Raw genomic sequence first — 13,827 nt, forward strand, 5'->3', positions numbered from 1 at the left:
TAGACTTCAATAAATAACCAAAGTGGTTTCTTTCAAATTTTCACTCTCTTAGTCATTCTGAAGGCCAACGGTTTGGTCGAGCAGCTATTAATTTTGAAGCATTGGCCTTCTGAATAACTGTCAAAATGGAAATTTGAATTAAACCATTTTGGATTATTTATTGAAGCCTAAGCACTGTTATTTTTTTGAAGCTCAAGGGAGTCTTTATACCCACTCAGGGTCTTGTGCTACAGATCATTTGCATAATTCTACACACAGTTTTATGGAATGCTATTGCTTTTTCTTATAGCCTGCATGTGAGTCTCATGATTGTGAAAGGTGCTGGAGTGAGAACCCTAGAAATTATCCACAGCATGGGGAGCAGCAGGGAAAAAACATTCCAGCTCAACCTATTCATGTGCCTCAATGGTGACATAAAGGGACCACCTCTAGTGAAAGGATGAGTGGATAGTGTAGATTCCACTGCTATTCACTCCTTCTCTCTGCTGACACTGCCAGTGATGGTCCCAATTAGTGCCAGACATGATGAATCATTTGTGATGTGGGCGCCTGTCAACTAGTAACTGGACTGAGACCATCAATTCATTTCACACAGGCTACAAAGAGGCCGGTCATTTGAATCCATCACTCACAAGTACTGACGGAACAAGTAAGACCTGTTACTAAGCAACATTAGTGTTCAGGGATTATTTCTTTAGACTATTTAAATTGAAAAATATTTTGTTGATATGCTTCACTGAGTGAATTTTCTGTGCAAAGCCCTTTCCATACCATACTTAATTCATTTTCCCTTATGTTTAATTATTTCACGCTAACATTGGCTGTAAGCCTCCCTAAGACTAGTGTTTTAGGGACTACTCCTGCCACATACAGAGCCTCCTCAAATCCCATTGACTTCAATAGGTTCTGAAGGCATTTATCACCTTCTAAAAATGTCCCAAACACTGAAAGGCCCACTTGAGCAGAAGAGAACCTGAATCTGCAGGTCTGAGAACAGGATGCATGGAAGGGTATTGTTAGGATATAGATATTCAGGCCTGTCTGTAAAGGCCTATACTCTAAGAATTTAGGTGTATTCTTATCACTTAGCTAGTTATAGAGGTATAAAAGAAAGAATCAAAATCAGTGTCTGTCTGTGTCAGGGATTTCTCTTACTGTGACAGTCTGAGGCCCTGTTTTTAGGCTAAGGCCTTTGGCTAAGCAACAGAGGCAGCCATAAACTGGGAAGGACTGGTCACATCCTCACATTCCAACCTAGTCACATTGAAATAAGGTGCTATTGGGCTGTTAGGAATACAATCCTGTCCTGATAATGCCTATGCCTCCAGAGAAAGGGAAGTGCCTCGAAGATGTAAAAGGAAACTTAGTTTGATAGCATCCTGTCTGGCAAGAACTCACTTATCAATAGCTGGGGTGTGAAATCCTCATTTCTTTGTTGTTCTATCACTGTAGTCCCCATTTCCCCATTGTTTGTCTGTATAATCTCTGTCTGGTTCTGTGATTGTTCCTGTCTGCTGTATAATTAATTTTGCTGGGTGTAAACTAATTAAGGTGGTGGGATATAATTGGTTAAATAATCATGTTACAATATGTTAAGATTGGTTAGTTAAATTTCAGTAAAATGATTGGTTAAGGTATAGCTAAACAGAACTCAAGTTTTACTATATAGTCTGCAGTCAATCAGGAAGTGGATGGGTGGGTGGCTGAGTGGGAAATGGGAATGGGGAAATTGGAATCATGTTTAGCTAAGGGCAGGAATGGGAACAGGGACACAGGTAAAGCTCTGTGGTGTCAGAGCTGCGAAGGGGGACACAAAGGAAGGAAACTGGAATCATGCTTGCTGGAAGTTCACCCACAAAAACATCGAATTGTTTGCACCTTTGGACTTCAGGTATTGTTGCTCTCTGTTCATGCAAGAAGGACCAGGGAAGTACGTGGGTGAAGGAATAAGCCCCCTAACATCTTGGTGCCGTGACTTGAATACATCGCATCGGATAGGTGAGTGGCAGCCTGTAAGTCCCCCTCCCCAATGGTCTGCGCAGCTGCTTGGAGGGGGTATCGCGAACTCTCACGATGGTAGTTGTGGGTTCTGGCAAGCCAGGGTAAAGGATTTTTTGGATAAATGGATAAGGAAGAACCAGGGCCCATACCAGGTGCAGAGGTCAACCTGGGATGAGATTAAAAAGGAAATGGAGGAAGTGTTAGGGGACCCAGAGGGATGGGGGGTGGCTGAGGAACCCACCCTCCTCGGAAAATGGGTCGTGGAAGAAGGTCCCTGCCCATGGGGACTGAATGCCTTCCAGGGAAAGGAGGCACTTCAGTCTGCTTGTGAGAGGTTTGAAGTAAGGGCAGCATAAAGATTACATAAAGATTTTGTCTCTTGGAGAAGGGCAGGAGATAAGAATTCTTCTAACAAAATTAAATCAATGGATATTGACTTTCTAGTAGGTAAAATTAAAATGAGAAAGACAACTTCAACAATTAAGCCATATGCATCAGCATTAGCCTATGTATATCCCTGTGTTAACACATCTAAAGTATCTGCAATGCTTTTCAGAGCTTCTTTATTAATTAAGCCATTAAAACTTAAAGAAGAGGAGCATCAAGCACTGGCCTAATTCTTTCCAATTTAGCAGGTATAGATATAATCAGTCATGTCCTGTAAAGATCCTTCGCACAAAACTGGCAAGTCTCTTAACTCTTTGCTGGTCTGTAAGAGTTGTACAATTACCCTTGATCAGAATGAAGCAGTAAATGCCTAAAGAAGCTTCCAAATGGTTGTGAAACACTAATTACAATTAAAGGAGTTGTCTAACTAAGGAAGAAGTCTACTGAAATGTTTCAACATATTCTTTTTTGATAGACTTGGGGACAGAAGACAGAACTGAGACACACTATCTGTATGTTCTCCTAGCCTCATTGGAATAGATAAGATAAACACAGTTGGGTCACAGATAAAATCAGTAATGAAAAATGCAGGTACTGATTTCCTGAAATATACCATTCGTACCACAAGAATAGTTTCTCCGTCCAAAGCAGGTAGCCAAGGAACTGAGGTGTTTTGTTTTCTTATCTGAATATATTATACATAGAATGGTTTAAGTGACTTTGTGATACATTATGGGAAGACAATTGTCTTGCCCTCATCATTTAATTAATAACACTATATTTTTGAAACATCTCAATTGCTTTAACCTGTTGGTTTAAATACATTACATTACAAGAGTCAATTTGCTTCAAAAGGCAGACTCTTGGATTGAGTAGATGGGTTGGGGGCTCAGTCAAGTTAGTTGAAACTCCCTTATCACCTATGTAGACACAATTTAACACCTTTTCAGTTGTGTTAGCTGGTTGTGTTGTAGCCAAGGTAGAAGCTCCCTTAACACCCATGCAGACATTGGGGGTAACATTTTCAAAAATGCCTAAGTGACTTACGAGCCCAAGTCTCATTTTCAAAGAGACACAACGACTTCAAATTCTAGGGGTAGGTCAACACTTAAAAGGCTGCAGCAGTGCAGCTGTAGGCAATTTTGAAAAAACTAGGCTTCCAGCTAGAGTACCACACAACCAGCTTGCACAGCTTTGAAGACGTTAAACTGTCTGCAGGGGTGTTAAGGGGGCTTTCCAATCATGTTAAACTCGTTCAACTGAGCTAACTCAGTTGAAAAAACACTCTTCCCCCCCAAATAGACAGACCCTTCATCAGTGTACCACCTTAAAAACTGATCACATTATTTCTTGTAGCTGATGTTTGATCAACTCTGAAGAAAGCAAGAGAAGTCCAAGTAAAAGAGGTTTGCTTATGTGAAACTGTAAGGGAGATGCAAGGCACCCACACCATTGGGCAGGATCTGGCTACCTTATGATTTCATCTTTGTGCTATTTTGGACACTACAGAACTGGAAATGCATAGTTTCCATCTTGTTTTGCAGCTAACATGCTTTCATAATTAGGTTCAAGAGTGTAATGATTAGGAACAGGTGAACTGGTTCTGCAGAAAAGAAGGGTCTTAATCTAAATCATAACTGAACTCTTTTAAAAATAAGAACTGATGGAAACTCTCCATCTCCTAGTCTGCGACAGGCCTCCTTTAATCAAATCCATCTTGGGGAACAATTTCTGCTAAAATGGCTACTGTATCAAGTTTCATTAATTCCGGTATCTCTCCTCCCACTCCTCAGGGTTTGGACAAAGGCAAATTCTGGAGAAGATCTGGGCCTGATTCACCATTGCCTACAATTTCTGTAGTCATCTATATCTATGCTAAGTGCGGGTAGCCCCACTATCCTGATTTCGTAGCATTTTACATTGACTTTGCACCAGCATAAATGACTACAAAAAAACTTCGGACAAATTGCAGGGCTGTGAAGATTCAGTCTCCTTGAATTCATGAGATTAGATTTTTCTAGCCAGCCAGACTGTAACAGATAAATAAAATAAAACTTCAGACTAGACCTCTCCATTCATGACGTATGAAAGGAAGGGGGTATACTGGATGTCAGGTGGAGGAAACTGGAGATGCTTGAGATTGGAAGTCAGGAGAAAAATAGAGTTAGGAAGGGAAAAATATGTAACTGTAGAAGTTAGAAGCATTAGTGTGGAATGGTGAGAAAGATAAAGGAAAATGAGGACTTTGAAATATTCAGATAAGTTTCAAATAAATACGTAAACTTTCCAAGGTTTCTCAAGTTGTTTGAGGTTCACCCAAAACTAGTAATAAAGCTCATTCAAGTGAAAGCTAGAGATGAAAAATATTCCATTGTAAAATAGGATTTACATGTGAAAATCTATATTTTATTCTTTGAAAGTTGTCCTTATAAGACAAACTCCTTGTTTACCAACAAGTCATTGTTGCAAGAAAACAAATGCATTCACTCTTTAGAGTGTCAGGGGTACCTGTGGCAAAATGAAATAACATTCCTCTATCCCAACTGGAATCTCAGCTCAGTTCACAAACCTCTCCATCTGCAAATGCCAATGTTAATTTATAAAATGAAATCTGCAACAATATTAGTGTTTCAGTGTGGAAATATTGGATAGCACATCAGAGCATATTAAAAATGTATTATTAATTCAGCAGTGACCTCTCTGGGCTGGAAACATTTAAAGTTTTTAAAACACCAGGCTTAGGAACCATTTTTTTAAACTAATCTGGGTATCTAATTTGGTTTCCAGCATCTCTTATTTTTCTCTAATTTTGTACACTTCTCACTGAGGACTCCAGTCCAGGGATCATGCTCTGAAAACATCCACTAAACGATAAAACAAACCAACAAACTAGTTTTGCTAAAGTAAACAAATATGACACAAAATCACAGAGAAGATGAAATATTTATGTACCAAGCTGGCTCAGCTGAGTTGGAACATCTCATTTACAGCAGTGTCCTTCAATCTCCCAGTTTTATAGAGGTGATTACTATCGTGGTTTCAGGAGGTGTGGAGATTGTGCCAAGGTCACAAACTGGCCCTGCAGCAGAACTGAGAATCAAAGCTAGAAGCTCCAGTTGCTCTTTGTCTGGCTCTGAAATATAATGAGCATCTTTCCTCAAGAAATGGAAAAGTCAAATGATATATATAATAGGCTGGTGTGTATGTTTCTTTTATTTATTTAACTGAATAAATAATTTCCCCTTATTTTATTGAAATGGAGGAAATGTCAAAAATATATTTTCCCTCTCTGACTTACATTTCACTGCACTTTTTACAGTTTTTTTTACAGTTCCAATTTCCATGAATATTAATGAAATTCTGTGCAAAGTAAGCTATTTAACCTAGCAGAAGAGATTCTCAGCAGAATGACAATTTCAAAGTTCTATAAAAAAGGGAAAGAAAAAAGCAGAATCTGAACTATAAATCTTCAGGTTCCAAACCAGCAGAACCAAATGAAGTATATGGAGTACAACTCTCCGTAGGGGACGTTTCTGGCGAAGATCTGATCATTACTAACAGAGAAAACAATGGGTCTTTTCTAAATTGCTCACAAAAAATGATTCCTCATCAAATTAGGGGCTTTATCCTTGCAAGGAGCTGAGCATCCTCAGTTTTCATTGACTTCAGTTTCCATTGGGGGCACTCTGCACATTGTAGGAGGTGTTCTGTCACTCACAGGATCAGGCCCAAAAGTTTTAAAAAAGCAACTTGAAAAAGTAAAATAAAACAAGGTATTTTGTATTTTCTGCTCATTGTTCTTCATTTTAATGATCTGATCTGAAGCACATATTTACTTTATGCTCTTGTGCATCTCATATGTATTATTTACATTTGAACATTTTTCTGTTGAGCTACAGAAAATACAGCATTATGCAAAATCACCCCCACAGGCTTATTCTTAACCCATTGATCCTGTAATGAACTCTGTCATGAGGAGTATATTGCAAGATTGGTGCCTTATTCATATACTTTTCTAGGGGAAAAAAGCACTGGCAGAAGTAAACTTGGGAAATGATAGAAATGAGGAGAAGAATGGAGGTTTGGAGGGCCAGAATTTCAAAATATGGACTCTAATTTAAAAATTCTTTTCTGCTAGCACATACTGCAATTTATCTGTTTAAAAAAATAGAGAAAAAGTAAGTTAGATATCCCATCCTCATACAGATATATTGAAAAATGTATAATTGGATCAATGATTTTTTGTTTCCTTTAGTCAACTAACAATAATTAAATAATAAAGAACTCCAAGTTGTATGTGAAAGATCTATTCTGGAAAGCTAAGAACCTGCAAGATGTAAATTAATCTGTCTCGTTATCCAGAAATCAAAATGTATTAGTGTAGCTGATTCATTTCTCTCCGCAAATAATTCTGCTTTAGTAAAGGGGAAATAATGACAAAATTTGTATTTGCAGGAAGAATGATTTTGTACTCAATATACAGTATTTTTCAGCAAGCAATATAAAGAAACCAATCAACATTATGTGCTTAAATCTATAGCCCAGCTTCAATATTTGTTCATAAAGATTTTATGCAACAACATCCACACATGTCGTTAAGTATTAAATTATCTGATTTGTGCAAATGTGGGATTTGTGAATGCAATACTTTTCTGCCCATATTCATAGGCCAGATTGAAAATGTGGCTTTTCATGTTGTAAAATATGAAGGGAGAAATCCTGGCCACTTTGAAGTAATTGGACATTTTACCATTGATTTCAATGGGGTCAAGATATCACCCTCTGTGTATCTCATTAATATTAGGACTCCTTTACACCATTTTGGAAGTTTGCATAAATTACATGTATACGAGTTTTAAGCCATCTTTACAATGCCAGAGTGGTATAAACGGTTTTAGTATAAATGACAATCAGGCTCCCATTATTTATATTTAATATATAAATATTTCTTCACCAATGAGTGATTCTAACTTTTATAAAAAGAAAAGGAGTACTTGTGGCTGTAGCTCACAAAAGCATATGCTCAAATAAATTGGTTAGTCTCTAAGGTGCCACAAGTACTCCTATTCTTTTTGCGAATACAGACTAACACGGCTGCTACTCTGAAATCTAATTTTTATATTGCCTTTCTGTAACTTCTGATCTGCTCTCACTCTATCTTTTAAAACACATTGACAAATTGTTCTCTCTTCATGTCCTGTACTTTTGTAGATCTCCCAAGCAAAAAAACCCTAAAGAATTACAAGGTCTGGTTGGTTCAAACCAGCTCTTGTTTCTGTTTGACAAATGCAGATTCTTCATATAGGTTCCATCATACTTATTATTTTCCTTGAGCTTGAACTGGCTGCTCAGCACTTGTATACATGATGCTGGTAATGAAAGACTGCACTTACTCCAAAATTAGGGATACCTGGACTGGAATTTCCAAACATCAGTGCATTCAGTCTACATGCCAGAGAGATAATCAGCATGTTGAAACACATTGAACTGAAACAAAACCTTTAAAAGTATTCAGGGAAACAATGACTTTTCTAGTTTTATTTAGAAATTATCTGGAATGGCAAAGTACTTTTCATAGTCTCCAGTCTGTGAATAAATCGTCCTCACTTCTACCTAGAGGCAGGTCATTTACAGAAATGGGCAAAAGCCACAGAATTCATGGCTGGATCTGATTTTCCCAGGTTTCCAGATTTGAGGTAAGGAGATGATTCAGCCTATTAGGACAGATGCCAGCCACAAGTTTGGATCCAAATGTGAGTGTTCAAATCTTGGCTTGTTGTTCAGGCTCTTCTCTAGCAATTTGGTACATGACTAGAAGACAGCACACAAGATTTCAGGGCCTCCTTCACTTTACTTCACATTTCTTTTGACATGTCTGTCAGTATGTCTTTTCCTACCTCCTATGTCTTTCAGAAAGTATAGTTAGGTCATATTTTATATCAAACTGAGTAGTACACTGTGTAACAAAGTTCCTCCTCTGCCTTGGTGGGTCCTGCGCTTATTGGCGGACTTGCTCGACTCAGAGGTTCACGGCAGCCCTCAGTTTGGCCACTTTCATGGCTCAAATCTGCCATTCACTCAGTTATCCTCATCACTGGCCAGCATGGGGAAAAGAAAGAAGAACAATCCCCGCAGTCTCTGCTGATCCAACTAGCAGATTGCGGAACAGGCCAGAGACCTTCCCCTCTGGTGGAACCCACAGTCCAGGTCAATTCCTTTGGTATCAAGTAGCGAGTTGGGGGGATGGAGGGATGGGGGGAACCCGGGCCCGCCCTCTACTCCGGGTTCCAGCCCAGGGCCCTGTGGATTGCAGCTGTCTACAGTAGCTCTTGTAACAGCTACGTGACAGCTACAGTTCCCTGAGCTACTTCCCCATGGCCTCCTCCCAACACCTTCTTTATTCTCACCACAGGACCTTCCTCCTGATGTCTGATATGCTTGTACTTCTCAGTCTTCCAGTAGTATGCCTTCTTACTCTCAGCTTCTTGAGCCTCTTGCTCCCAGCTGCTCGCACGCACACCACAAACTGAAGTGAGCTCCTTTTTAAACCCAGGTGTCCTGATTAGCCTGCCTGTCTTAATTGATTCTAGCAGCTTCTTGATTGGCTGCAGGTGTTCTAATCAGCCTGTCTGCCTTAATTTTTTCCAAAAAGTTCCTGATTGTTCTGGAACCTTCCCTGTTACCTTACCCAGGGAAAAGGGACCTACTTAACCTGGAGCTAATATATCTGCCTTCTATCACTCTCCTGTAGCGCTGCACGAGCTGCAGCCGGTCTGCTTCCAGACGGCGCCAAGGAAACATCTATACACGCTCGTGCTCCACACCCTTCACGTCCTCACCCTTGCATCCTGCCGCAATACAAAATGGTGGGACCTCCTGCCACCTCTGGAGGGTGAGGAGCCCCGGTGAGCCAGCCTATACTCCACCTTGGTCCCGAGGCCCGCCGGGGATATCAGTTGGTGGCTCCTTCATGGAGCCATGAGCACGGGCGTGTACTTGGCATGGTTTACCCCTATCCCAGACATCTGCCCCTTTTGCGATGTGAGGGCAACCCTGGCACACATATACTTGGAGTGTGCCAGGCTGCAGTCCCTATTCTGGCTCCTCACGAACATTTTGTTATGTTTTAGGTTGCACTTTTTCCCTCACCTTCTTATTTATGCACTCCCTATCCGTGGCCCCACAAAGTCACAGGACCTCCTGGTCAACCTCCTCCTGGCCCTGGCTAAAATGGCCATCTATATAACCAGAGTGAGGAGGTTGGCCGATGGAGTCTCCTGTGACTGTGGGGCCTATTTCCAATCCTCCGTCCGTTCACGTATCCAGGCAGAGTTCCTCTGGGCAGCATCCACTGACTCCCTGGATGCCTTTGAGGAGCAATGGGCATTGTCTGGTGTTCTCTGCTCGGTGTCCCCATCTGGTTTCCTTCGTTTGACCCTTTGACCACACTCCTGTCCTTGTTATTTCATTAGTTGTCCCCCATACTCATTTGGTTTCCAGGTCCTGTGGATCCCCCCTTAGGTTGCAGGGGATCCTTTAGTAGTGGGTAGGCGAAGCCGGATCCCAATACGATCATTTTCCTGTAGCCATCTGGCCTGACCATGTCACAACTGTAACATCAGATAATCTTTTGCAACTGTCACACCACTTTTTGTATAGCTAAAAGATTTTTATTAAAGGTGGATCAGAGATGAATCTGCCACTTCTTTCTTACTTATTGCACCCAAAAGATTGACAGGTGCTGATATTTACGTTGTAACAAAATAGATAAAACACCCCTTGGTGATATAAGTTTCACCAGCATGAGCGGTAGTGTGCACAATGCTATGTTGGCAGATAAGCTTCTCCCCCCAACATAGCTACCATTACTTATTGGGGGTGGTTTAATTATGTTAATCGTAGAGTTCCTTCCCATCGGCATAGAGAGATCTTACAGTGGCACAGCTGCATTAGGACAGTGTAGTGTTAATGTAGTGTAGACATAGACTAGGAAACCTAGTTGCTAGTGTAGACATAGACTAGGAAACCTGAGTTTGGAAGAAACATTCATTCTTTACGCTGGTGGTGTCAGAGTTCACATAAGTGTTTGAGGTGTAATATATATGTTTTCTAGGGAAACACTACACAGCTTCTTAGAACTTCTAAACAGATGACCAGATGATCAGAACAACCTTTTGAATTTTCAGTGAATGTAATCTACCCACTTAGCCCACCAGGATAATACTACCTTCATTAGTGCGCCTATGTGGGATCATGTCCATCATGAGTAATTTTATTCAAAATTTCACTGTGGATATCTCCCTTAATTATGCCTCTTCTTGAGAAAGTAAGAGTTCTGGGATGAGACATCTGCATAGATGTGTGGAATATTTCTCAAGATTTCACAATGCTTATTAAAATAGAGGGTTTTTTTCAAACTTTGCCATAATTATTGCATAGTATTCATTTTCTGTTTATTATTATCATCAGTGAATTTAGTGTAGATTAAAATATTGGATAGAACCAGGCATAGTGCAGGTAAATGCTGTGCAAGATTCCACGGACAGCTCTATCTATGGATCTCAGTCCCTGCTCCCAGTCAATATGAACACTGCCAAACTGTGACTAGTTTCCCAATATTGTCAAATAATGACTAGGGCATGACCACCAAAAACAGTTTAAATTGTTACCAAGGTCAGGATGAGCTATAATGAGAAATAATGAGCTATTAAAATGACTCCAGTAAATAACCCAATCTAATGAGCGTCCAGCATAATGAGGAAGACAACACAATCAATAAGATAATATGATCAGAAGGCCTTACTTTATATACATGGTACTTTTGAAAAGACAGACACTGTTTTATAAAGAATATATACTACAGATTGTACCTTAGATACTTGGGGCTCTGTTAAAGAATACAGACAATTTCCTTAATGCCATGCCCCCAGCAAGGCAAAATATCACTCTGTACATAAGATCATTACCAGGTAACACAGAGTCCACACACAAAACACAAAGTACATTTCAGAGAAGATGAAAGGATCATAAAACTAATAAGAGTGTTGCTAACTTGCCTATTATAATTCTTGCACAGAATGACTGGATATATATTTTTTACATTGTAAACAGTATATTTTTTACATTGTAAACAGTAACTTCTTTTTTGAGACAGGATATGCTAGGAAGTATTTCTAATGAGTAAACAACAAGACCCAGGAATATACTTGACTAATGAAGGGAATGACATGATGTCTCATGAGTTTAAGAATGTAATGCTAAAAAACAAACACCAAAACCACCAGCAAAACCTATTCCTTGAAAAGCCAACCTTCAAAATAAAGTATTTATTGTTAGTCTGCTCTATTAGCATGCTTCTCCATCCACAGACTTAAACAGTTGCCTACAGATGCTGCAAATTGATTTGTCCCTTGATAACGGTTGGAGTTGCTGACCGAAACATTGAAGAATAACAGCTTTTTAATTGAGTTTTTGTGTGTGACTAACTGTACAGTGCTTTATCCTTTTCTCACTTTGTCACATCTGCACAGATTTCAGAGGTAATGCCAGGCTTTTGTGTGACTTGTCTTTATGGCTTCTATCTCTAGCTCCCAATCAATCAATGCAAAAGTAATATTTTGAGTTACTCTCATTTTGGTGTCTTTTGTATTCACCGCTTCTAAGTATTTAGAGGATACAAACGTGAGGCGAGAATCAGCCAAAGACTGCACTGGCTTCTCCTGGCCCAGACCCTGGGGGAAGATCCCCAATGGCAGAAAGTCTGGCCAGGTGGAGGGATGAAACAGCACACTGCACCCTCATCCTCCTCTCCCCACACCAAGATGTGAGGCGTGGGGGATTAGGCAGCCAGCACAGTTTAAAATGTGAGTGACGCTGGTGATATAGGGAAGCGGCTGGGATATGGTGATTCAGCCCCTCCACTAGGCATCCTTTGCCAGTAGGGTTACTATGGAGTACGGTCAAAGTGTGAATCTGTACAGAGTTTAACAGAGCACAGAATTTCCACTCCCAGTGGGAATGCTGTGGAAGTGCAGATTGCTCAGGCTGGCTTGAACCTCCCTGGGACAAGACTGCTGTAGTTATTATTTATATTATGTTAGCGCCCAGAGATGCAAGATAGAATCAAGGCCTCATTGTGCTAAGCAGTGCATATACACAGAGTTAGACATGGTGCCAAATATTCAAAGGCATTTAGGGGCCTAAAGATGCAGCTAGGTACTTAAATACCTTTGAAAATGCTCGTAAGCAGGTTAAGCATTAAGCTCCCCTTGATTTCAAAAGGAGATAGACCTTTGGTTTGATAGTAAAGACATATTGAAGCTGGCTGTGCCTCCAGTGTAAACAGGAATGTTTCAAAAGTTCACAAGTGGAGTGATCCCAAGATGGCAGCCACATGAAAGTATAATCTCAGCTTTGTTGCTTCTGCAAGTTCAAAGCTTGTGGGACTAGCAGGTCTGTTACACTCTCCAAGTGGCAGCACTGTCAATTTTGGTGATGTTTGCAGTGCAGGATGAATGACAGAGTTTGAATCTTACCTCTGAACCCCCTTGTTTTCCGTGGTTTCAGTTAGATCATGAATGTTGCTTTACAATAAGTACTTTCACAGAACTATTTTCCCCCTCCATTAGAGGAGTGTTAGTTATTTAGGTCTATGTTTTTTTTCTGAATTTAATAGTTTAAAAAGGACTGGATTGAAGTAAAAAATCTCTCATTATCTGCAGAACACCTACATTTCCCTCCTCCCCTACTCCCATTGCCCCAGTGTGCTTCAGCGTGAACCTAGATGGACCCTGTGCTCATTCAGTCTTCATCCTCTCTGCTGAGCATGCCAACAAAGGTGCCAATTAGTACAAACCAGGGTGATAGTTCTGGAGGTGTTGACACTTCCCTACTAGGAGCTGAACTGAAGTCTAAGTTGCTTTCTAATAAAAGTCTTTTAAAAATATCAGGTTTAGAAAGAAATTCCATTCCCTAAAGCAAGTGTTTTCCCCAGGGCAGTCTCAACCTCTGGTCCTTCACATAAACTGTGAATGGGGCCTAGGTAGATCAGGGAGGAACCCTGGTATGTAAGAAGGTTGAGAAATACCACCCTAATATAATATGGGTCAAAGTTTCAACATGCTTTCTTAACTGCACCACACAGTTGTTTGCAGAAGCCTCCAGTTACACAGATAATTCCTGTATTGACACCAACAAGTGGATATTTTTGAATGCAAATGAGGTGACTGTGACTGCACAACTGATTACACAACTGTGAATATAGTCACCAATGTGCTCTATATTACCTTCTTTGTAACTTCTTCTTGTTATCCTGCATTCCTTGCCTACCAGCCCTATTTTAGGAAATCTGAAGTGTGTGTTTCCATAAGTTAGCCTAGTTTTGTTGTTTTGTAAAAGTCAGTAATTTCAACTTAAGCAGCAGAATTGAGAACACAAATA

At 40.2% G+C, this 13,827-nt stretch overlaps 1 protein-coding gene across 1 annotated transcript in view; it reads right to left on the bottom strand.

Moving 5' to 3' along the window:
- TNNI3K (TNNI3 interacting kinase) overlaps positions 1-13,827 on the bottom strand; it is a 164,204-nt gene that overhangs the window by 130,861 nt on the left and 19,516 nt on the right. The gene's annotated exons all lie outside the window — the stretch shown is intronic.

Source organism: Lepidochelys kempii, chromosome 8 (genome assembly GCF_965140285.1).
Source record: "Lepidochelys kempii isolate rLepKem1 chromosome 8, rLepKem1.hap1, whole genome shotgun sequence".
NCBI lineage: Eukaryota > Metazoa > Chordata > Testudines > Cheloniidae > Lepidochelys > Lepidochelys kempii.